The following is a 26,717-nucleotide window of genomic DNA, read 5'->3' on the forward strand; positions in this document are numbered from 1 at the left end:
AGAACCTACCAACAGTCTATTGAATTTCTTTAGACCGCTTTCAAACTTCTTATGTACTTCATGCCAACATCCTACCGACTATTGGCCACCGATATTGAATTGAAACCCTTTTTACAAACTTTCTTTAGACAACGAATGAACATCCTTTAGACACTAAAAGCAGGATTTATCGACTATCTTCACACTACTTAGAAACATTTTAGTAACTTGCTGTTGCTCGATCTAGAAACATTTTAGTAACTTTCTGCTAACATTCTATTGCATAATCTAGAAACATCCTAGCAACTTTCTATAACACGACCTAGAAACGGCCTAGTAACGTTCTACCAACTTTCTGTTGCTCACCCTAGAAACTTTCTAGCAAGTATTTTAGTATGCTTTAAATGTGCTGGTGACATTTAAGCAAATTTCTCTGGCATATTTTAAGATTCTGGTGCTGTTCCAATGTAACCTTCAACATGGGTAGTATATCTAAATGTATTTGCCTATGAACAATACAATACAATATTTCGACATCTAACTTTTATTTAGCACATTTCAAAACCTGCGCGCAAGCATCGATGACATGTTTTTGATCTTCGCAGTGTCGAAGTGCCTTGCTGTGTAGCCTAAGGGATGAGAAAAAGTAAAGAGTTAGTTTAGCCTTATGTCTGTGTTAATGTATCTGGGCAGGACGGCACAAAGGAGAGATCCACAAGATTTTAACTTCAAATTACGAATTAAAGCAAACATTTCAGTTGTCTGCGCTATCAGACATACTCAGAAGTCGTGCTGCTTGGTTCAAAAATGAAGTAGCTCCACTTTTTTATAGATGCAGAATTAACTGCACCTGCAATCAATGTAATGGAATTGTTGAAGTAGTACTAGTACTGCTGCAGGGAACATGAACTGTTATATGTAGGAACTGTACAGTTGTGAGAACTAACCTAAAAGAAGCAAAGTAGCCATAAATCAGTTGCAGTAGGGTTATTCGAAGTTTAGGACCAGAGCTACACTAACTGCCAATAAATGTGGTGACATCACTTAAGCGTTACGCCCACCTTTAAAGGCAAACATGAAAGATCCTTAAAATAGTCTTTATTGTTAAAATGATTTTACATTTAAGAAAATTGAAGTGATTCGCACTAGACTTAGCCGTGCGGGCTGCTCGGCTATAGAATATCCATCTTAATAGTGTCTTACATATAGTATACTGCACTGTATTTTATAGATAACTTCTGAACAGGTCCTTAGAACAAATTCTTCCTATTGAATAAAGTCATGGACAAATTTCAAGAAAATCTGCCAAATTCTATATTTTCTGGCTAGTACACTAGAGAGAAACGAGATGCGAAAGGCAGGGAGGCTAACTGGAAGACAGATATTCAGTTTGCTACCCTACACTGGGGAAGGAGCAAAGGCAGACAGGAATTAAATGCGCATGGTACATTACAAATGAAGGCTATGTGTATTTTACAAGAATGTTCCACATCAACAATTGCACTACACTTAAGAGTATACAACATGTGAGAGTTTGCGGTAGCTGCTCCACGCAGAAGGCTTTCCTAATAAATGAAAAGCAAGGTTTTGTGCATGTTCTACTAAATAAGAATAGTTCTGATAAGATAAATTGACAGAAGGAAGCTAATTAATGCTGTTGCTTGACTGTAGAAAAAAGAAATTGATTGACCTTTTAAGCTTTTGCTATATCGTAATTGCCACCAGGCAATTACCTCCCCACAAGTCTGCCCCAAGAAATCACATCAGCTTCTTACTTTTGGTGCTGACATGACTGCGACGGGCTCGGCACCACCGGCACCCCTTGTTTTGTCAAGGATGTGTTTCAACCTCCTTACCATCCTTGAGGGGTGTGCAAAAAGGAAAACCACACTGTGAACAAATGAATCGTGTCTTGGTTGAAGGTGTACATGTTGATCTGACTACTCCAGCCAATTCTTAATGCCATTCACTTGCTGGTGATGCTGTTCCTACTGATTACTGGTGCAATGCCCCATTCTACCTCAACAATTTCCGACACTGGCTATTTACGCAGTAGCGCAGGAGCACATGGACGAAAGAAATGGGACACAGTGCTAACTATCAACTGAGTGTTTACTGCATGAGAGCAGATATAATATCACTGCACAGAAAAGGAAGGGAGAAGAAAGACACAAACAAATCAACCCAGCAAGATGAACTCACACAGGCAGCTGATGTCACAAAAACATTTCTTTCTCCAATAAGGAGACTGATGGGCAACTAACACAATTCCTATTCCTTATCTCGGCAGCTTCTACTATTTCTCTGGTGAACTGGTCAGGTGTCTGGCCTGCGATTGAATGCGATAAAACAGAGGCTTGCATCTGCAGCGTGCGCAATGTCCAGCAAGGCTGCCAGATGGGGCTAGTTTCTCAATGCTGTTTGTGTGCTCACGCAATCGCTTGTTGATGCATCTACTTGTCTGTCCCACATACTCTTTTCCACAGCCCAAAGGGACGCAGTAAACCGCTTCTTCAACAAAAGAAACAAATGGTTTCGGTGGGTCTTGTTGCACCCACGTGGCTTGCGCGTATCCGCATTTACCCTCGTTCACAAACTAGACAGCTTTGAAGGAGCAGGTAAACCGATATCTACACCGAGACATTTCCTGTGCTTTTCCAGATTGTCACTAATCTCATGTAGGTAGGGCAAGACGATTACTTTCTTTACTTGTGTCACCTGGTCAGTGGCATACTTATTAGCTCATGAATGCCCATAACCACAGCGTCTTACAAAGAGTATTCTACGTTCTATTTGACAGATTACTGCTGAACACGTATCTAGAAGAAATGCTCCACACTGAATAGAGTTATGAACAAATTTCAATACCAGTAATTGCGAAATTCTATACCTTATGGCTTGCAGATTGAAAAAATTATATGCACAGAATGCATAATGAAAGAAATCTATATGTACATTTACAGCAAGGTTCCACAATTACTTGCCACTTGCCCTATACTCAAAAGTATATTGTGCATGTAAATTTGTATTTTCTCGGCTAGATTAATAATAATATATAGGGTTTTACGTGCCAAAACCACTTTCTAATTATGAGGCACGCCGTAGTGGGGGACTCCGGAAATTTTGACCACCTGGGGTTCTTTAACGTGCACCTAAATCTAAGCACACGGGTGTTTTCGCATTTCGCCCCCATCGAAATGCGGCCGCCGTGGCCGGGATTCGATCCCGCGACCTCGTGCTCAGCAGCCTAACACCATAGCCCTGAGCAACCACGGCGGGTCTCGGCTAGATTGAACTTTGGCAGAAATGCAACTGAAAAGAACTTTGCTTGAAGCAAATGGCAACTCGTGGCATCGAATGCTTTGACAGAGCACACAGCAATGATTAAGCACAACAGTGACTGCATGAACTCTAGTGCAAATGGCCAGGAAATAAACTGGAAGCCACACCTGTACCTGTGAGGTCCCTAGAGATACAATCAACAAGACACACACTTATCGAAACGATGGAACCCTCTCCGTGTTGTGCACGATGCATGCGTGACATGCTAAAACCTACTAAGTAGGGACTTCTACTTTTTTGCCTCATTAAGAATGAGGCTTTCGAATAGACGCCAAACTGCCTAGCTTTTAAAGTTTTATTTGATTAGTAGATGTCACTCTTCATCATCTTCCACCGCGACCAGACAAGCTTCCATCAAACTCTCAATGATAGAACTTTTGTGCGAAAACATTAGGGTACTTTTTGCCTAAACCATGTATGTGGGTTGCAGAACACATTTTTCTAGGTGCTCGCATTATTGGCAGTATGAAACCTCAATTTAATAAGAAGTGCAACAAATAATTGCACTATATCAAAAAGTAAACAGTTCAAAAATTAAGTGCAGGACAGCTTGAGCTTGAAGCAAGCCTCCTTGCGACATCTTGGTAAATCCGAGGGAAAGTGAAATAAATTCTTTGCATTACACATAAGTAATTGCAAAGAACAAGCTTTATCCCATGCCAAATGAGAAAGGGAAAAGAAATGGAGAATAATTATGGCAATGTAACAGTGAATTGTCAGCATTTAGCTGTGCTGTCATGGTATGGTTTGCAACTACTGCACTGGGCTGGTTGTTATATGATTCAGCAGTTTCCTATACCATGTTACCAACTCAAATTTCTGTAATGTACAAAGGAGACCAGCTTCCAGCCTAAAAGAAACCTACACTAGGGAATCATTGTGAGCTAACATTAAAAGGGTAATGATTTGGTACAAGTTTGTGGAATTGAACACTCATACTGACTAGGAATTCAGCAGCTACCTATTAAAGCAAGAAAGCATATTGTTTTATGCAAATGTATTTAGGAGGTGAAGTAGGGCATGCAATACATAAGTGTGACCGATTGGAGGGAAGAATATAGGTACACAGGCAATAGTGTGAGAATTTTCACTCCATAAGACTGCATAATGAAAAGATAAGAATTATACACGTCTGGACCACCTCATGAAACTCAACGAGGTTCTTATAAAGGCAATTTGGCTAGATAACTATAGAGTCTGTATGGACTATATCATGCATAATTACTTAAGCCCCCCACCCCCCAATTGTATGCAACTCAGAGGAGGCTTCTTTGGTAAGTTTATTAAACTGAGGACACTCCAAATAACCAAAAGATAAAATTCAAGTGATCTGCTACTAGAAATCCCGAAAATGGCACATACAGTAAAATGATTGCATATTGCACAAACCTATCCTACAACTCACAAGGTAGCGACAGTTTTATACGCACCTTTGTGAAAGCATGCAGATCAGGTGCTTTATCGTTGTACTTCCCCGCTTTCAGCAGTGCAGCAGGTTCCTGGAGGGTGTAGGGATCTCTCCAGAATCCGCATAGCCTTCAACAGTAAGAAATGATTGTTTATTGTACTGTGAAGGAGGAAATTGGTGATTTACCAGTGTCATGTGGAATCGCAAAGAGTGCCTCACATAGCCAGCTGCATCAATCTATGTCTGGTTGCACAAATATTTCTTCGTTATATCTCAGGAGGTTTACATTGCTATTTTGTAACAAGTGAAATTTCAGGAAGGAACGAAATCAGCATCAACAACAGACTACTAGGACGATCATCAACAAACCTCGAATATATCGTAAAACACAGAGGATTGGATTAAGAAAAAAATATATTGAGCACATGAGAAGCATTCTGTAAGATAGGCCGCGAATTCGTAGCGATGCTATTGTTTACGCCATTCGTTAGTGGTCTGACCGACGCCTCGGCCCTTGTTAGCCGGCCGTTAGCGGTGGGCGGCAAGAGTGGCCTAGAATCGAGCGGTAAGCATCGCTACAAAATCGCAGTACTTTATTACACACTAGCCCTAACCTACGATTGCCAGGAGCAGACATTCAGTTCTTTACACACACGCACGGACGCACACAGGCACACAAACATTATATATATATATATATTGTAACGGACAGTTAAGGGAATACAGATACAACTATTTATTGTGGGCGAACTTGTGCCCTGGGGTAAATAAAAAGCACTGCCGCGGTCCAAACGGGAGATCAGGAAGGCCTTCTTCTTCTCCCTCGAGCCTCGCTTCACCTCGTCTTCTTCGTGTAGACGCCGACAACGGCCACCTGCGATGCGAGTGCGTGCGGCGAAAACACGTGCCGTTATTTCGTCTTTTCCTTCAATACGCCGTTGTCGTCTTGAGGGGGCGCACGAACCTGCGCGCGTTGTTTAAATGTTTCTGCCTTGTATCATTATCCCCCCTCCAAAACGCATCGTCCCGATGCGTAAAGTGACGCAATTGTTCACAAGCGGTTGGCCATACTAAAGTGGTATATGGCACAGGAAAGATGTTTGGTCGAATAATCACTGCCTGTCATAATATGGCTTCAGTCGGACCACATGTACAGTTTCTGTGCGACGCCGGCATCGTGATGAGCTCACTTGTCCTTCTGGCGTAACTTCGTAGTTCAGGGGACTGATGCAGCGAAGTACTCGGTAAGGGCCGAAATAACGGCGCAAGAGCTTTTCGGACAGGCCGCGCGTCCGCACGGGGGTCCACACCCATACTCTGTCACCTGGTGCATACTCAACTTCCCTTCGCCGCAGGTTGTAACGGTCCGCGTCGATGCGCTGCCGTTGTTGAATGCGATGTCGCGCCAGCTGACGTGCTTCTTCGGCCCTCTGTGTAAAGTCACTGATGTCAGGGTTTTGTTCTGTACTGTCGCTGACAGGCAGCATTGCATCCAAAGGTGTGGTAACTGTTCGACCAAAAACAAGTTGGAATGGCGTTACTTGAGTGGTTTCTTGCAATGCGGTATTGTAGGCGAATGTCGCATAGGGTAGGATCGTGTCCCATGTACGGTGCTCTAAGTCTACGTAAATTGACAACATATCGGTCAGCGTCCTGTTCAAACGCTCGGTTAACCCATTTGTTTGAGGATGATAGGCAGTTGTTTTCCTGTGGCTGGTATGAGTCAATTTCATGATGGATTGCGTCAAATCGGCTGTGAACGAGGTCCCTCGGTCCGTGATGATAATTGCAGGGGCACCGTGTCGTAATACTATCTTGGTGACAAAGAATTCAGCCACTTCAACGGCCGTTGCACTTACTAGAGAGGATGTCTCGGCATATCGGGTTAGGTAATCGGTCGCTACTACAATCCATCGTTTCCCTGATAACGATGTCGGAAAGGGACCAAGTAAGTCCATTCCTACTTGTTCGAACGGGGCTCCTGGGGGTTCTATTGGTTGAAGGAGGCCTGCGGGTTTTAATGGAGGCGTTTTGCGTCTCTGGCAATCCCGACATGTTCGTACATAATGCTGCACTGAATTCAATAGCTTTGGCCAGTAGTATTTGGCATGAATGCGGGCGAAGGTTCTGCTCACTCCGAGGTGTCCTGCTGATGGGTCATCGTGACAGGCTTCTAAGATTTCCGATCGCAAAGCTGAAGGAACGACGAGTAGAAATTTCTCTGTGCTGTGCTCAAAATTTCTTTTGTACAGGACGCCATTTCTTATCACATACGATGACAATCCCCGGCAGAAAACTCGCGGAACTTGGACGGGGTGTCCCTCAAGGTGCCTGATGAGTAGAAGCAACTCGGCGTCAGACTGCTGGTGTTTGGCCATCTCAGATGTGGTCACGGCTCCTAGAAACGGGAATTCGTCTCTATCGTTCACAGGAGCAGATTCGACCGGAGCACGTGATAAACAATCAGCATCACTGTGCTTGCGACCTGACTTGTACACAATCGTTATGTCGTACTCCTGCAGCCTCAGACTCCATCTAGCAAGTCGTCCAGAAGGATCTTTCAGGTTTGCAAGCCAGCACAATGAGTGATGGTCACTGATTGCTCGGAACGGTCTACCGTATAAGTATGGGCGGAATTTTCCTATGGCCCATATTACTGCGAGGCATTCTTTTTCGGTGGCTGAATAGTTGGTTTCAGCCCTCGAAAGAGTGCGGCTAGCGTATGCAATCACTCTCTCCTCTCCGTTTTGCCATTGAACGAGGACGGCACCAAGTCCTAAATTGCTGGCGTCTGTATGGATGTCTGTTTCCGCTTCCTCATCAAAGTGCGCAAGGACCGGGTGGTTTTGGAGTCGCCGTCGTAGCTCATTGAATGCATCTTCTTGTTCACTGTGCCATACAAAAGGCATATCTTCTTTCGTTAATCGCGTTAACGGCTCGGCAATCTTCGAAAAGTTTTCGACGAAACGCCTGTAATAAGCACAAAGTCCTAGGAATCGCCTAATGGCCTTTTTGTTGGTTGGTCTAGGAAACTTTTCTACTGCTGCGGTCTTCTCAGGGTCAGGACGGATGCCTTCGGAGCTAATCACATGGCCGAGGAAAAGGAGCTCATGGAAGCCGAAGTGACATTTTTGTGGCTTTATCGTCAGCCCTGCTGAACTAATAGCTTCAAGCACAGTTCTTAGTCGTTCCACATGCTGAGCAAAGGTGGTAGAAAAAATAACGACATCGTCAAGATAAACCAGACAGGACTGCCACTTTAACCCGGAGAGCACAGTGTCCATCATCCGCTGGAAGGTGGCAGGAGCGGAACAGAGGCCGAATGGAAGTACCTTGAATTCGTATAGTCCGTCTGGTGTCACGAATGCTGTCTTCTCACGATCACGTTCGTCCACTTCTATTTGCCAGTATCCGCTTTTGAGGTCGAGAGAGGAAAAGAATTTCGCATCCCGTAGTCTATCGAGAGTGTCATCGATCCTCGGAAGTGGATAGACATCCCGCTTTGTAACGATGTTTAGCTTCCGATAATCCACGCAGAAGCGCAAGGTCTGATCCTTTTTCTTTACTAGCACCACAGGCGAAGCCCACGGGCTGGTCGATGGCTGAATTACGTCGTCTCTAAGCATTTCTTCGACTTGTTTGCTGATGATCTCTCTCTCCTTCGGTGACACTCGGTAGGGATGCTGGCAAATAGGCCTCACAGCTTGATCGACAATGATACGGTGTCTGGCGACGGATGTTCTCTGGACTTTCGATGTAGTTGAGAAACACGAGGCGAATTCTCGTATAAGGTTCTCTATTTGCTGCTTCTGGCTCGGTGATAGTGCTGCTTCGATGTGGACGGATGCGAGTATGGAGTCTACGTTGTCAGACTCCAGTAGTGCACCATCGGAAGAGCTCAAATCCGTGATCTGTTCATAATCGTTAAGGCGGGCAATGACGGTTCCCTTCGCAACATGCTGAACTTCATTTCCAAAATTAGTCAGGAAGACATTTGAACACCCGTCACGCAGCCGAACAAGGCCCCTTGCCATACAGATCCCTTTTTCGAGTAAGAGCCCAGTGTTACTGTCTGCTATTCCTTCATAGTCGCTGAATACGGTGCTTCTTACGGCAACAGCTATGCTGGATCGTGGGGGTATCGTGACGTCGTCGTCTATAACCTCAAGCGCATCGAATTGTTCTTCACATGCGAATGTCGCGATGGCGTGCTTCGTTGAGAACGACACACAGGATTCCTGCAAGTTGATAACTGCACCGTTTGCCTGCAAAAAGTCCATTCCAATAATTACATCCCTTGAGCATTCTGATAGGACAATGAAACTGGCGACGTATGTAAAGCCGCGTATTCCGATCCTAGAAGTGCACCTGCCCACCGGGTTGATAAGGTGTCCACCGGCCGTTCGAATTTGCGGTCCTCTCCAAGGAGTCAGCACTTTTTTTAGTCTTCTGGCAAGTACTTTGCTCATAACGGAATGGTCTGCGCCTGTGTCTACTAAAGCAGTAATTTCGCAGCCGTCTATAAACACACATAAATCGGAAGCTACGTCACTCTTTTCGCAACTGCTCTCGCGTCTGTCGTTATGTTTCAGAATCAGCGCTGGAGGCTCCGTTCTTGCGTCGACAGCGGCCTCACCTCCACAGGTCGCCGGTATTAGTTTTCCCGACGTGGGCTTTGGGGGCGTCGCCTTGGGGAGCTTGAGGATGGACGCGGGCTCGGTGACCGATACCTCAGCGGCACTGTTGACCGAGGTTGGTGTTGCTGTGAAGTCTGCGGGCTTTGGCGCGTTGACAAATACTCCTGGATCTCGACAGGGCGTTCACCGTTTCTTGGGCAAGGAGCGTTTATGGAAAACCCCCGAAGTCCTGCTCTGCGGTATTCGCACATCCTGTAGAGATGACCAGCTTCGCCGCAGTGGTAGCACAGCGGGATTCTATCAGGAGTGCGCCATATGTCAGCTTTCCGGAATCTCGTCTCCGGCGGAGACGGCAAGAACCGAGGTTCGGGTACATGCGCAGTTGCCGCGACGAAAGTACGTCCTGGAGATCCTCTGAGTACCTCGGCGTACGATACCGTCGGCCGTACCGGTGACAACGCTTGCGGCCGTGCTGGTGGGTGCTGTTCGCGGACGGCTTGTCTCACTTCTTCGCGAACGACTTCTGCTAACGAAGAGACCTCTGTGGGGCCGTTGTTCCGCTGTTGCCTCTGGAGCTCTTCTCGAACCACAGACCTTATGAGTTCTCGTAAGACCTCGACGCTGTTCCCGAGCATTGCCGGCATCGCATCCATAGAGGCTACGTTCATATCGCGGTTGTAGAGTCTCGCACGCTGTTGAAGAGTCCTTTCCATAGTTGTCGCCTCTGATCGGAATTCGGCGACGGTGCGTGGAGGGCTGCGAACCAACCCAGCAAAAAGCTCCTGCTTCACACCGCGCATCAGGTGCCGAAGCTTCTTGTCCTCGCTCATGCTCGGGTCGGCCCGGCGGAACAAGCGGGACATATCTTCGAGATACATTGCCACGCTTTCGTTGTTTCGCTGGCTTCTTGCTTGCAAAGCGGCTTCAGCTCTTTCCCGGCGGTCTGTGCTCGGATATGTGGCCAACAGCTCCCGTCGGAAGTCATCCCACGACCGGAGGACAGCTTCGTGGTTTTCAAACCACGTTCGCGCACAGTCTTGCAACGCGAAGTAAACGTTGCGGAGCTTCCGGTTTTCATCCCATCCGTTGTAGTCCGCGACGCGCTCGAAGCCTTCCAACCAGTCCTCGGCGTCTTCGAAGGTGTCGCCGTGAAAAGGCTCGGGCGTTCGCGGCTGATCAACCACGATGCGGGTTGAGGCTGTCTGGGATGTCATTTCTGTATTGTCTACTGCTGCTGTTATAGTCTGCTCCAGCAAAAGAGGAAACTCGGGCGGCTCACCACGTAGGCGACGGCTCGTGCGCTGGTGGACGGGCGTAAGCTCGTTGGGTCTGAGCTGGCGTGGTTCCGGGCTGCTTTCTCCAACTTGAACAGGGCTGGAAATCATTACCCCGCACCTCCACCAGAATTGTAACGGACAGTTAAGGGAATACAGATACAACTATTTATTGTGGGCGAACTTGTGCCCTGGGGTAAATAAAAAGCACTGCCGCGGTCCAAACGGGAGATCAGGAAGGCCTTCTTCTTCTCCCTCGAGCCTCGCTTCACCTCGTCTTCTTCGTGTAGACGCCGACAACGGCCACCTGCGATGCGAGTGCGTGCGGCGAAAACACGTGCCGTTATTTCGTCTTTTCCTTCAATACGCCGTTGTCGTCTTGAGGGGGCGCACGAACCTGCGCGCGTTGTTTAAATGTTTCTGCCTTGTATCGCCGAATATATCGTAAAACACAGAGGATTGGATTAAGAAAAAAATATATTGAGCACATGAGAAGCATTCTGTAAGATAGGCCGCGAATTCGTAGCGATGCTATTGTTTACGCCATTCGTTAGTGGTCTGACCGACGCCTCGGCCCTTGTTAGCCGGCCGTTAGCGGTGGGCGGCAAGAGTGGCCTAGAATCGAGCGGTAAGCATCGCTACAAAATCGCAGTACTTTATTACACACTAGCCCTAACCTACGATTGCCAGGAGCAGACATTCAGTTCTTTACACACACGCACGGACGCACACAGGCACACAAACATTATATATATATATATATATATATATATATATATATATATATATATATATATATATATATATATAAAGAAGGTCAGCGTCTCACTGAAATGTCTCGATTAAAAAGAAACCCTGTTATTGTATTATCGGCCGATATCTGCTCTGGATCACAGACAAATTGGCGAAGGCACTCAAGAACATAAACGATACAGGCAGGTTCGCGTGACGCAGACCTTCAGACCCAGCTGCATACGTACAGAGTCGATCACACTTGTCTAGAGTGGCCCGAAGGCTGCTCCGCACTGCGCCTGCGACGCCTAGCGACAAGCACCGGGTTCGAGATGTGTTGGCCGATTGCGCCTCGCGCGTGCACGCTGCGGTATTCGCGGGCGGCCAAGATACAGGCCTGCGTGATTTTCGGGTCGCGAGCACCGGCTTTTTATCACTATACGATCACTGCCAGCTGAGCTGCGAGCGTGACACGGCTAGAATTCTGCGGCCTGTATCTTGGCCGCCCGCGAATACCGCAGCGTGCACGCGCGAGGCGCAATCGGCCAACACATCTCGGTAGTTCTGAACTTAGTGTCACACATTACTTCCCCCCTCTTCTTTAGCTTCTGGATTGGATTGGCGCGGCTCGCTACGTGCTTGCGCGCGCTTTTCCGAGCGCAGATTGGTGTGCGCCTGGTTTCTGCACTAGGCTGTTATGCGATCGCTTTTTCGAGCGCAGATTGATGTGAGCCTGGTTTCTGCACTAGGCTTTTGCACGATCGCCTGCTTTTTGCACTGGGCTTTCAAAAGGCGAAGTGAGCGTCGCTTACTGCGGAAGTGCAGCGCCGCGGGCCTACCGTGTATGGAAGCGCGCAGCAATGCCGGGAAACAATCATACAAAAGCAAAGGGTCAGAAAAGTGCGCTTTATTTTCCATTACTATGTCACACTGGGTAGCGCCGTGCGATCGCTTCTAATAAACGCAGAAACGAGTCCTTGCAGCGCATGTGTCCATTAATCGATGCCCACCATAGCCATATCAGGTGCGACTCGAGAAGCTGTGGAGTCACCCTGTAGCCGGCGGAGACGAGGTGGCGCTTCACCTTCTGCCAGTAGCTTTCGATTTTCTGGGTGTGAGCGCCCGTGATTGGGTCTACAAAGTTCATGATCTGTTAACAGCCTCCCATTGCAAATTCAGTCTTGCTTCGTTAGCCCCCACCAAGTTTGGGATGCAGTTGTATGGGGCCCATTCATCACTGTGGATGGTAGTTCCCTTACAAAAATTTTTATATAAAGTCAATAGACAGTCCATAGACATTTGTCTATGAAGTCTATAGACTGTCTGTAGACATTTCTTTAGACTGGTCTATAGACAGTCTATAGATTTATGGCCGCACACTTTTTATAGACTGGTCTATAAAAAGTCTGAGTTTATAGACTGTCTATAGACATTTCTTTAGACTAGTCTATAGACAGTCTATAGACTTATGGCCGCACACTTTTTATAGACTAGTCTATAAAAAGGTATGAGTCTATAGACTGTCTATACACTGCATATAGACTGTCTGTAGACTTATGGCCATACACTTTTTATAAACTAGTCTATAAGAAGTCTGAGTCTATAGACTGTCTATAGAACGTCTATAGACTTATGGCCATACACTTTTTATGGACTAGTCTATAAAAAGTCTGAGTCTAGAATGTCTATGGTATAATTAAAATTCATGTTTGTAGGCAGTTGTCTGCATAATGTCTATGGGCAAGTGTAAAACAGAACTTTATAATCCAATACACTTTCTTCTATGACATTCTGCATACACTTGCCAACAAACATGCATTTTCATTAATCTATAGACACTCTATTGACACAGACATTTTATAGACAAGTCTACAAAGAGTGTATAAGGCCATAACTCCATAGCGGCTATCTACAAGTTAGTTTACATTTTTCATTACATGCGGTAGCAAAACGTTTTGAATTTATTTCATTTCATTTTATAGTTATGAAATGCATGGAAATGCATGGAATGCAGATATTATGCATGTGCACCTGTTCCTTTTCATCTGCATTTATGCATTACCGTTAGTAGATTAATAAAGCTCCTGAACCAGCTGTACTTTCATATATGTTGCATAAACAGAAAGAATTTATATAGTGCTGAATCATGCAGTGCAAAAAATAAAACAAATGCACCGGCAATGCATTAACCGTTTTTATTGCTCGATATAATACATGAATTCCTTAAATTCTTGTCTTATGCTATAATGGAAACAGATTAAATATTTACACTACTCCTTGGCAAGCATGGTCGCCAGGCTGGCCTTGACCTTTGTGTCATTAGTCCCAAAGGTGCTGCAGGTGTATGCTGCAAATAAGTACATGCAGCAATATCAGGCAAAAATAACAGATATGTATTCTTTGTATGTTCATTAAGCAGCTGAATATATTTACTCAAACCTTCTAAGTCAATACTTAATGCGGTTTAACTATGACTAATGGCTGCTTGTCAATACAATTCAGTACCTTTATGCAATGTTCTATTGCATGGTATGGCGAACAATCAAACAGTCACAACTGCTGCTCGTGTCAGCAACAGTATGTTCCCTTTTATGACAAGTTCATATATGATGCATTATTGTACTTATCCCAAATGGTCCCTATATTTATTGCGGAAACGTTACCCAGTTGGGCTGTCTGTACAGTTTTTTTTGGCTGGTAGTCAAGTATGCCCGTGCAGAGGGATGTTTTCAGAAGACGTGACTGGAATATTCTCAGTATCATGCCTAAGATTGTAATTTATTTTGCTTAGTACACATTGAAATGTATTTCTCATACTTTTAAATGAATGGGTCATTGGCCATAACTTCAACAGATGACAGATGGGTTGATTTTATTTATATGGTACCTTAATTTCTTGCACGTAATGAGGCCTCTTGGGCATGCTAACAGGTTTCCAAGTTAGGTATACCACATGAGCACCCGAAATACCACACGAGCACTTTGTGTCACGGCACGACAGATATGCACCTCCTCGGAAACAGAACTGATAGTATAGTTCGAATGAATTCTATCACAGTAAATTATTTAAGGTGTTTTGAAAGATGAAAATTTTTTCTAGGCTATCGAGGTTCAGGACGTTTAGTTAACGCAAAAAAAAACATATTGAGTAAGAAATGCCTTGTCAGTCTGCTTGACTTTCTTTTTTTTTCAATAAATAGAACCAATTTCCCTGAATTTTTATGAAGTGAAACGTTTTAAAAATATATTTAACACAGAGACTCTCTGGAAACTTTGACATGTAAGAAGACAGCATACTTATGTGGCCAATTTAAAGTTTCCCGATCTTTTTCCAAGCCTTTCCTGGCTGTTTTCATGAAAATTTTCTGGCAATCTATTATGACGCCTGCAGCTTAAGTGCAATAAAAAATACTATGGTTTAATGCTTGCCAAGTAGTGCCAGTCCATAATATTTAGATAAAACGAATAACACGTCAGTCACTTAACATGTAGTATTAGATGCAATTGACTTGAATCCCTTGTTTTAATAAAACTGACAAGGGCTTCGGCAAGTTCGTAATTGATGGCCACACGAGTACAGCACGGAAGACACAGAGACACGCGTAACACAAATGCAACAATGTGAGGGAAAACTATACAATGAGTTATTTTTACGGTTCAATAGTAGTTTTCTATATAATTTGCTCTCACCACTTATGCCTCTAGTTAACTTTGTTTACTTATGACTAAAGACTACATGGCAATATTATTCAGTACTAATATGATGTTTCGTTATATTACAGTATGATAAGCAGTTAGACAACCATAATGGTCGCCGGTGTTAGCAACGGTACGTTTCGTTTCAAGACAGGTTCATGTGACACACAGTGTACTTATAAAAATAAATGTGAGAATCCCAAACGATTCAATAATAATAATTGTTGAAACAAAGATACCCTGCTGGACTGTGCACATTTTTCAGGTGTTAATGCAATGTGCCCGTGCCGATCAAACATGCTCAGCATACTGACTGTAGTTTTCAACAATCACGTTAACATTTGCAATTTATTTCCGCTTAGAGCAGTCTCCATTGTCTCTTTTCTCATACTTCGAGATGAATACATTTGCCACACTTTCAGTAGAATGCACATGAATGGGGGCGTACTGATCAGGTTACTTATCAACAAAAACATGTTACGATCTCTTAGGTGTGTTAATAAGGGTAGAACAAATGCAATGTCCACTGAATTATTTGAATAATCTGTGCGTTATCTACTAAGAAAAGACCACCAAATTGATAATCTGGCTCTTTTTTCTTTTGTACAGCGCATATAGTATTCAGTCTGTCCAAGACGACGGCACTACATGCAACAGTAATGAAAACCGGAACACTTATTGCGCACGACAAGGGCTTCATACCGTGCACGACTGGCACAATGCGAATCTGCGCCAGCAGCTGCCTAGAGATTAAGAGCACGTAAACTGCATAACCCCGAAGCATCGAAAGGCGCTTAACGCTTTTCATATAGCTCGAAAGATAACATCTGCTGCTAAACTGTTTAAAAAAGATACAAAAAAAATCTTCCAACTACCGTCAAACGCAATGCCTTTAGTCTGAAACGTGTAAAGGTGCTTCCCGGAGCGACTAATTTATTGTGCTCCAATTTTTTCGGCTAAGTTGCGAAGCTGCGAGTGACTGAGCTTATCGCAGGTTTCATGCTCCAAAAGCGTTTGTGGTTGCATGTAAATAGATTGGGTGAATCTCGAGATTTTCGCTTGACATTTCTTCAAGTCTCGTGTTTTGCTTGCGGTAACTTCCCAAAATTATTTAGATTGGTTGCCAGAAACCTTAAAAATACTGCTACCTTTAAACAATGCGAAAACGGCAGTGCACACACTGCTGATGCATGCCCCGCAAACACGGCCTTTCATCCGAGTACGTTAGCAGTTATTTAACCATACGTGTCTGTCAGAACATTCTTGATGCTAACACAATTTCTAGATATATACATAAAGCGTGTTACGAGAATTTCACTACACATGCGGCGCAGCATTCATCGCGGCCGGATCAAGCGCCACGAAATGAGATCTACCACACTGGCTGCCCAACATACACAATCCGCTTAGTGGTAGCTCAATATCAAGTTAAAACATGGTGTAGCTTCCTTCTTTACGCACCTAAACTATTATGCGAAAATCAAGAAGCCCGAGCGATCGCTCGCCGTAAAACATTTCGTATAGTAGAAGCGAGAACAAGAGCGCGTTATGAAACCATGTCAACGACAAACCGACACTATGGGCAGGTTGCAAGTGCATAGGCGGCGCCCTGGCTTTCCGACCCCTAGCGCCATCTGACGAATAGTTGCGCGAATTTGGTAGGATAACTCACGGCGTCAGCAGCCCGCGCTGCGTGTTTGGCGTCCTGCCAAACGGTAGCGATGGCGCTAAACAGCGTGCCGATATTAATTTTAACCGGGTTTCGGGAATTACAAGATCTTCATAGCTTTTTTCGTTAAAAGAATTTAGAGAAAGGAAGTCGTGGAAGGAAGGAAAGTCGTGGAAGGAAGGAAAGTGGGGCACGTCTACGACGTGAGGGAAGTGTTGAACTCGCACTAATCGGAAGTGACTGCTAGGTTTATTCCGCAAACGAAAAATAATGCACCAGCGAGATGCGTGAAGCTCAGCGTAAGTTACTTCGTAATCTACGGTGTGGACGCATGAAATTATAGGCGACATTGATTCTTGAAGATTGGCGACAGCAGACAAATCCTAGCGGGGAGCTGCGATTGCCGTGCTGGCATCGCAGCGAAGTGCAAGGACGCCGCGGTAGTTTCCCTGTACATACAGGACGGCAAATACGAATCCAAAACATCTCATCCAGGAACGTGGAGCGTACGAGCGACTCGTATGACCTACCAGAGGTATTCTAACGTTGCTCTCCCGAAACACACAAAAAAGGGGATGAACTTACCAGTTGTGTTAGACTACGCTGGGAAAATATTTTCGCCCAAGTTACTGGAAGTGCGATTTTTTCAGTGCGTGCAAAGGAGGTTCCAATAAACCACGTTGTCAAAAATTTTGGTTATCTCAACTGCCCCTTCGTTGATAATATGCTGGGCGCCGAAGGGCGTATGCCAGCTCAGCCCGCTGCAACCCCTCCTCAAATCTCTCAGCAAGCCCTAGCGCTGTTTGAATGGGAGAGGATTGGGAAAGAGTTCCACAGCTTTACTGCAGTACAGTGTGGGAACAAACTACTTAGTTTGCTGCATATCCTGGTACGCACTGCAGGCAGTGGCGTAGCAACGGGGGGGGGGGGCGTGGGCCCCGGGTCCAAGGGGCCTGTGTGGGGGTGTCATATACGTCTGGAGACACACGGAAATTGTTGATAACCTCACCTTCCTCGAATAAACCCGGGGGAGGGGGGGGAGGGGACAGAAGACCTATGGGCCCCGGGTGCCATACGACCTAGCTACGCCACTGACTGCAGGTGTCCCGTTGCTGCCATCATTGCTGTAAAAGCAAAGGATTCAGTGTTATAACGCACTTGACATAACGCCGGAACATAAAACAGCTTATGCCGTCTGACGAGCGCTATCCAGAGTTGACGCCGTTCTGCTTCTTACGGTCGGCTTGGAAACCTGTAAAACTTTGTTCCTCGTGAGTTGGTGTACGTGCTGTTGCAGCCCACTACTCAATAGCTCGGGTTGCACTTCGGCATTGCTCAGAAAAGGCAACAGCTCCGCGCGAAACAGTCCACATACAGGCTTTCCGAACGCAAGCGGGCCGGTCGTATCCTGCCGGTTCCGCGCTCGCCGCCGCGAAGGGCGCCCTAGTAGGCGCGGGAACTACGTTCGCAACCTGCCTATACCCGAGTCGCCTGCGCTACATGCAGCCGCTTCGCGCTACGAAATGCGCTCACATAATCATGGGCTATTGACGCAAAACATCTTTGCTGAAGCTTACCGCTCAGTGTAGTTGACGTGTGATGCCACAAAGATGACACGCATACACAGACACCAACGTTCAGGCGGACACCGCACACCGGTACAGCCGTATACGTGCCTGGCGCGCTCGTTGAGATGGCGCACCGCCGCGCATGCGCAAGATCTCCGCGCATGCGCAGGAGCTCCGCACGCGAGAGCGCGCACGCTCGGAGGAGTGTGAGCGCCTTTTCCTGCTTCATTTTTTTTTCGCTCTCACTCTGCGCGCCATGCGCGCCGGAACGGGTGGCTTATTCATCTATATCACCATTATTCATCTTTTTTCGTGGACGAAGGAAATGCGCTGGCAGGTTGTATGACAAACGCTGTGGGCTATTGTATGAGACTGGAAAGCTAACTTGAATGCGCTGTTTCTAAAAGCCATTAAAGGGCCCTTCAAAGGTTTCAGACGCATTATTGCCAGCGTCGATTAGTAATACAGCGTACTTGTAGCATATCTTCGAGCGTACCACCAAATGTGATGCCCGCACGTATGTTAGTGCTAATTTTCTGTTCCGGTGATAGGCCAAAGCAATCAGTACAGCATTGAGGTACTCATATGCAAGGCTGCCCAGGCATAACCGCCGGCGAAATACTGGGTGGGCTCTGATGATTTGGCACCAATTTTAAGTGAATGAGAAACTTTGATGGGCTTATAGTGCAGGATATCAGTAAACAATAAACCGCCCTATGTTAGTGATGCAGCCGAGGTATGAAGAAAATGTGAAAAGTATCCGAGAATCGGACGACACACAACGCGAACACCACATGCGCGACATCGGTTCATCGCACATTCACAAAGTCCGCGTTGTCAGCTACAAACATTACGAGTGTCCTTGCTGTTAGCTCGATGCCTGTTTGGAATCCACTTGTAGCTGAAGCTGGCGTTCATAACAACTATTATAACAATTGGATCGGCGTTTTGCTTTCTTTATTCTACTGCCGCAAAAGTGATGCGACAACTGTGAAGACTGTCTTGGGATTGCCGAGACCGACTACGTAGATCATATCATGTGGTCAACAAATGCGGAGGTATACACTATGTGTATACTAATGTCTACGAATAGGCTCTACAGCAATCTCAGCAGTATACAACTTCAGTGGCTTATATCAAACGCAGCTACGTATTATCCACCGGTACCTGCGCTTGGTTACAGCGTACACGGGTTGGGCCCAGATTAACGATATTTGTCTATTGTTAATCTATAGACATGCAATACCACGGCAACTCAGAGGCAGACCAGGTGGTGAATTCACCACCTGGTCTGCCGGCTTTCGTGACTTATTCACCACCTTTGCCACATCATCACTATCTGACCTTCACCAGCTAGTCTCGCGAAGTGTACGTCCGGGAAGCAGCCAGGATTAGGGCCTTCGGGTGCCTGGAAGACCTTTGTGACTCGGACGTTGCCTGTTCCGCCGCGATCCTCGTTCGGTGCAACTGCACCGAATGACGACTAGCAGTCTGCACGGTTTGCCCGCCGCGCCGGGGTTGCACGCGGTGCCGGTCGCGCATGAACCAGTGCCATATCATCGCCTTCGCAGAGGGCGGGGAGTATGGGAACTCGGCATTACATATTATCGACTTTCTTATATAGACATTCAATACACCAGGAGCGAAAAAGAAATAGAAACCTTAGCCGACTATTATTATTAACTGTCTAATATAGAGAGTCTATAGACAGAGTATGGACAAAAATAAATAGAGACTGTATCTGCTTTCGTCTATAGGTAGCCCATATAGAGGGGAAGCAGACAAAAAAGAAACAAACACCTTATCGACTTTTTTCTATAGACCGTCAATAATCTACGAGTAGACGAAAACAAATAGAAACCTTACGACTTTCGTCTTTAGAAAGTCTGTAGACAAAGTATGGAGAAAAATAGATAGAGACCGTATCCACTTTCGTCTATAGGTAGGCCATAGAGGGGAAGGATTAAAAAAAACACCTTATCGACTTTTTTCTATAGACTGTCTATAGACTGCGAGTAGACAAAAAGAAATAGAAACCTTATCGACTTTCGTCTATGGAAAGTCTATAGACAAAGTATAGCCGCCGTGGTTGCTCAGTGGCTATGGTGTTAGGCTGCTGAGCACGAGGTCGCGGGATCGAATCCCGGCCACGGCGGCCGCATTTCGATGGGGGCGAAATGCGAAAACACCGGTGTACTTAGATTTAGGTGCACGTTAAAGAACCCCAGGTGGTCGAAATTTCCGGAATCCTCCACTACGGCGTGCCTCATAATCAGAAAGTGGTTTTGGCACGTAAAACCCCATAATTTAATTTAATTTTATAGACAAAGTATGACGAAAATAGATAGAGACCGTAATCCACTTTTGTCTATAGGTAGTCCATAGAGGGGAAGGATACAATAAAGAAACAAACTCCTTATCGACTTTTTTCTATAAACTGTCTATAGACTGCGAGTAGACAAAAGAAATAGAAACCTTATCGACTTTCGTATATAGAAAGTCTATAGAGAAAGTATGGACAAAAATAGATAGAAACTGTATCGACTTTCGTCTATAGGTAGTCCATAGAGGGGAAGTAGGCAAAAAAGAGCAAACAACTTATCGACTTTTTCCTATAGACCGTCTATAGACTGCGTATAGACAAAAAGAAATAGAAACTTTATCGACTTTCGTCTATAGACAGTCTACAGACTTTGTATCAACAAAAGTCCAAATCTATAGAAAGGAAAGGTCGTCTATAAGAAGTCTATAGACTTTCTATAGACAGTCTAAAGTCATTTTTGTAAGGGTTCCCGGTTCAACGTTGGCTGCAATAATGGGGCCTAGCGTCGCCGCGTCTCGTCGGTCGACCTTGAATAGTCGGAGCTCCCCGGTGGTCACGCAGATCATGCCGAATACCCATGGTCCACGATCTGCAATGCCGCCGTAATTTTGGCGGCTCGGCGGAACGTTGTCGCCCGTCATCAGGCGGCCTCGATTGTATTTTCGCTTGCCGCGAAGGAGGCATTCATCAATTTGCACAATCCACCCGGGGCCACCGAGTGGGGGTCGCGCCAGCAGCTCGTCCCGCACGACCTCACGAGCGTAGTTCCTCCAGTCGGCGATGACATGGTCCGACAGATTAAGCAAGTCGCCGGTCATCTCCTTCATGAGCCACGTGCCTTTGTTTTTGCTCACGCAGTACGTGAGCCAAATCACTTGCCGCCTGCAGTAAGCGACGCTCACTTCGCCTTTTGAAAGACCAGTGCAAAAAGCAGGCGATCGTGCAAAAGCCTAGTGCAGAAACCAGGCTCACATCAATCTGTGCTCGAAAAAGCGATCGCATAACAGCCTAGTGCAGAAACCAGGCGCACACCAATCTGCGCTCGGAAAAGCGCGCGCAAGCACGTAGCGAGCCGCGCCAATCCAATCCAGAAGCCAAAGAAGAGGAGAGAAGTAATATGTGACCTTAAGTTCAGAACTAGCCACATCTCGAACCCGGTGCTTGTCGCTAGGCGTCGCAGGCGCAGTGCGGAGCAGCCTTCGGGCCACTCTAGACAAGTGTGATCGACTCTGTACAAAAATCTTCATACAAGGCTATATCTGCTCAATCGTCGAACTTAGCTATCGTGGGCCAAAGCGCGAAGCCCATCACACATCGAAGTATACATTACACATGTACTATAATTGCGAGAAGGCCGACATAACGAAAAATTTCTTGCCAGGAAACTACCGAGCAAACAGCAACTTTCAGTGCTTTCCTAATTGTGTGCCTATTCAGTCATAGCAATCAAGACGGGTAGCATATACTTAAGAGAAGAGAACTAGTACGCTGCAACATCATACGAAGCTTTCGTGAAATTGCTAGCTAAAGGAACACAGCAACATAAGCAACCTGCGATCAGAAAATGCTCTGCTCTGGCTAGTTACAGGTCCCCCACTACATAAACCATAAGCTTCAAGAATGCGCGCAAGCGCCAAACTTGCTTACCTTTTCCAGACGTAGCCAGCAAACGCTCCTCACGTACCGTGGCACCGCCGTTCTCTGGCGCAAGCACTGCAGAACTTTCCATGAACTCCAGCTCCGCAAAATCACCATCTTCAACAAAATCTTCCCTACACTATGATTCGAACCCCAGTATCAGACTTTTCACGAGAGCGCGGGCGGGCAGTTCGGCAGAACAAAGGAAGCTCGGACGGGGGCTGCAGTAGGACACACTCACTGTCGACACTGGTGGATCGCACGAAACACACGGCGAACTAATGTCGTTACACGAGTCCCGAAGGTTTTGCGATAGCTAATGCACACGACAAGGTGCACATTTTGTCTAGGCACTTATAAAACATAATTCCACTTCCGTTTTATAGCAACGGGCACTTCGTACAACTAACGTGGTCTGTGAACCGAACCAATGCCTCCTTTACTAGATGCGAGCCGCGTTGTCCGTAAACTCGACTCGTGGCCCTCTCCCTTTTCTCTCCTCCGCGAAAAGGCAACGAGCGCCGCTTGTGGCGGACCTCTGCAACCTAGATCACGTGCTGCGGCTTCTGAGATTATCACGGCGTCTGTTGCCATCTCCGAGGCCCGCGATAACGCTCGCTAACATACGCCCGCGCATATAAAGCGCCAGCGGAGCATACAGCCGCCCCGCCCACATCCACCGGAAGTTGAAAAGGCAACGAGCGCCGCCTCACGGAATTTATGCTGAACTAACTTCAACTAAGGGAACCGCCGCCGCAATGCGAATGCGAGCAACGCGGCTGGCATCTAGTAAAGGAGGCATTGACCGAACAAATACTGCGGCAGCGCCACACTGCGGTTCTTTGAAAAATGTATCGTGAATTAGAAAATTGCTTGTTTTTTCCTAATAAGAATCGGTAGAGACCATTTAACGAATTTGATGGGGTTAAAAGGTACGTAATTTGTAAATGTATGCACTTTGTGTTATGAAGTTTAAGGAAATGTATATAAGAAAAAAAAAAACAAAGCGAATATTGCCTCCAAGATTCCCATCCGCTTTAGGCGCACGCGGCTTTCAAAAGCACTGCCTTCGAGATCGGATTTTGTTACTCAAGGGAAGCCGCAGCTGGGAGGAGGGCAGGCACTTAGGCCCCATTTGGTGGGCTTACAGTATCTGGGTAAGTTTGCTTATTTATAAAGCATATACATGGACTTAAGCCGAACCATGAGCGAACTTTAGTTGGCGAACACGAGCCTATCAGCGCGCCGTCCGTGCAGGTCCGTTTTCTTGCAATGGTGGATGGCCTACTGGCTTCTTTGACTCCTACCGAGCACACATTCATGATCACAGCCCATATACACGCTTCCAGTGTCCAGTGCAGCGCCGGATTATGGGCCCAGTGCCGCGCTCTGTATTCTGGGGCGCTGGGCAGGCGCGTCGTACTGGGAGGCGCTAGTGCGAAAAACAGCTCTAGCGTGTTGGTCTGTGAACCGAACCAATGCCTCCTTTACTAGATGCGAGCCGCGTTGTCCGTAAACTCGACTCGTGGCCCTCTCCCTTTTCTCTCCTCCGCGAAAAGGCAACGAGCGCCGCTTGTGGCGGACCTCTGCAACCTAGATCACGTGCTGCGGCTTCTGAGATTATCACGGCGTCTGTTGCCATCTCCGAGGCCCGCGATAACGCTCGCTAACATACGCCCGCGCATATAAAGCGCCAGCGGAGCATACAGCCGCCCCGCCCACATCCACCGGAAGTTGAAAAGGCAACGAGCGCCGCCTCACGGAATTTATGCTGAACTAACTTCAACTAAGGGAACCGCCGCCGCAATGCGAATGCGAGCAACGCGGCTGGCATCTAGTAAAGGAGGCATTGACCGAACAAATACTGCGGCAGCGCCACACTGCGGTTCTTTGAAAAATGTATCGTGAATTAGAAAATTGCTTGTTTTTTCCTAATAAGAATCGGTAGAGACCATTTAACGAATTTGATGGGGTTAAAAGGTACGTAATTTGTAAATGTATGCACTTTGTGTTATGAAGTTTAAGGAAATGTATATAAGAAAAAAAAAAACAAAGCGAATATTGCCTCCAAGATTCCCATCCGCTTTAGGCGCACGCGGCTTTCAAAAGCACTGCCTTCGAGATCGGATTTTGTTACTCAAGGGAAGCCGCAGCTGGGAGGAGGGCAGGCACTTAGGCCCCATTTGGTGGGCTTACAGTATCTGGGTAAGTTTGCTTATTTATAAAGCATATACATGGACTTAAGCCGAACCATGAGCGAACTTTAGTTGGCGAACACGAGCCTATCAGCGCGCCGTCCGTGCAGGTCCGTTTTCTTGCAATGGTGGATGGCCTACTGGCTTCTTTGACTCCTACCGAGCACACATTCATGATCACAGCCCATATACACGCTTCCAGTGTCCAGTGCAGCGCCGGATTATGGGCCCAGTGCCGCGCTCTGTATTCTGGGGCGCTGGGCAGGCGCGTCGTACTGGGAGGCGCTAGTGCGAAAAACAGCTCTAGCGTGTTAAATACACGGTGCCTGGACATCCCATGTATATTTTTGAACGCAGAAAGCAACAGAGAGCGTTTTAGTGCAATAGAAAAAGGAAGAAAAAAAACGTAAATACAAAGTTCTATAACCAGGATTCGATCCTCCGACCTACCGCTCCCAGTCCTGGTACTCTACCGCTGCGCCACGCCAACAAAACGAAATAAGGGGATAGTTTCTGAAGTTAAACTCGAGAAAACAGTTTTACAGAAATACGTTTGGCACAGACATGGTAGTGCGATAGATGCGCTATCGCCCAAGAACTAAAGCTCACGCCTGTACCAGAAAGGCAAATCTGCGGTCCGTATTCATTATGCCTTCCAGTCGACACGTCTGCCTAGTCATATATCTTCGTCAGAGAAGCGCAGGCTAGTGCTGGGAGCCTTCGGCGACAGCACATACACCTGTGTTTTAGACGCATAGCATCGGCGCTGAACGCGTGTGCTGGCACTGTAAACATAAAAAAAATGTTTATTTAAGAACACCGATGCAAAATCCAAAAATAAAGAGTGATTTATCCTTGTTAGACTTCTTGATTCCTGAGCCTTGCCACGCCAATAGCGTGCAGACGGACTCGGAGGTATACGCTGTGCCTAAGCTTCGGTGGCGACGGATCTCGGCGCGGGTAGTTGGCGAACGCTAAAATGTGTCTATTTGAGCCTCAGAACTCTTTTTAGTACAATAGGGAAGGTGGAAGCGCACAAATCGCCTCATATTTGTTATCGGTGCGATAATATGAATCAGCGGTAGGCTTCGAACTCGGGGTCCGTTCGAGCGCGTCTGAACGACTTCTGGATGTCATGTCGACTCCACAACACTGCGACAACGGTGACAACTCCGAGTACGTACGTGCGAACTACTAAAAAACGCGGCGTCCTCTGCGTTTGCTTGGTTTCGTTCAAGAATTTAGCTATTCACCCTGCCGAAAGGGAAAAAGGCAAGAAAGCGTCGCGAACTAAAGTAAACAGCCTTACATTACGTCAAGAAGTCCAATAGGGCCACTGTTTTAGATGGAGCAGAGGTAGTGTCTCTGCCTCACACGGAGGCGTAAAGGGACTCCAAATGTATAAGAGTACTTTTTTTTCTAATTCTAATTTAAAAGGATATTTATTGCACACACGTGTAGCGTAATTGGGCGATCGGAGCTGATGTGCCTTAGGTTGTGTCTACTTGGTAGGAGACCTTCCAACACCATCAGCATTGAGATGTCAGACCACAAAACGCAGTTGTGCTGCACAAAGCTATGCTCAGCATTGTGTAAAGAACGCTTTACAATGACGTACTGCGATCTCATCGGTAAGATGGAAAGTGCCTCTCGCTACTTTCGAGATTGTGGCGAGACCGCAGGGCATACTCGCACGCATACTTGTTTTTCTTCATACGAGGACCGCCTTTCGCTGGTTTTCACCGGTGGAAAGTTATCGCTCAGCGCAAGGTACGCCTTTCGTTATCAGAAGCTGCCAGAACGTCATCGATGGTTCTATCTGTTGTATGCGTTGTTGCCCAGCCTCGTGCATTCAAACTTTGAGCGCGACGGGAACACTGGTGTACATTGTCGAAAATACTCGAGCAACAACAATTACGCTGGAAGGTTCATTGAGGCATGTATAAATAGCCAACGCGTATGATAAGCAGATAAAATTCCGAAGATCACCGACTGTGCTCGACACTATCGTTGTGCTTTAAGTGTAGCCTGTTTTTATGGACAGAAGTTGGCCCAATAAATTTTTTTCGCAATACACTGTCTTTGCTACTTTGTTCTTCAGATTCATCACAACATGACATCTGGTGGAGGGGCTTTGTTGTGTAACAGAAACCCCCCTGCAAGCCCAAACCGTGACGACATCATCAACATCACCAGGGAACATAGAGCTAGCCGCAAAAATAAAAAAGAATGCCACCGGAGCAAGGACTTTTATAC

General features: G+C 46.3%; 1 long non-coding RNA gene across 1 annotated transcript; it reads right to left on the reverse strand.

Annotated features, from left to right (window-relative positions):
• Nucleotides 1-509: 509 nt before the first annotated feature.
• Nucleotides 510-10,985, reverse strand: LOC135901725 (uncharacterized). The gene is made up of 4 exons (XR_010564251.1): nucleotides 10,646-10,985; nucleotides 4,752-4,857; nucleotides 1,755-1,839; nucleotides 510-608 (listed from the first exon to the last, which is right to left on the reverse strand). It is a non-coding gene; the product is annotated as an uncharacterized lncRNA (long non-coding RNA).
• Between the last annotated feature and the right edge of the window lie 15,732 nt (nucleotides 10,986-26,717).

Source organism: Dermacentor albipictus, unplaced genomic scaffold, assembly GCF_038994185.2.
Source record: "Dermacentor albipictus isolate Rhodes 1998 colony unplaced genomic scaffold, USDA_Dalb.pri_finalv2 scaffold_16, whole genome shotgun sequence".
Classification (NCBI taxonomy): Eukaryota; Metazoa; Arthropoda; class Arachnida; order Ixodida; family Ixodidae; genus Dermacentor; species Dermacentor albipictus.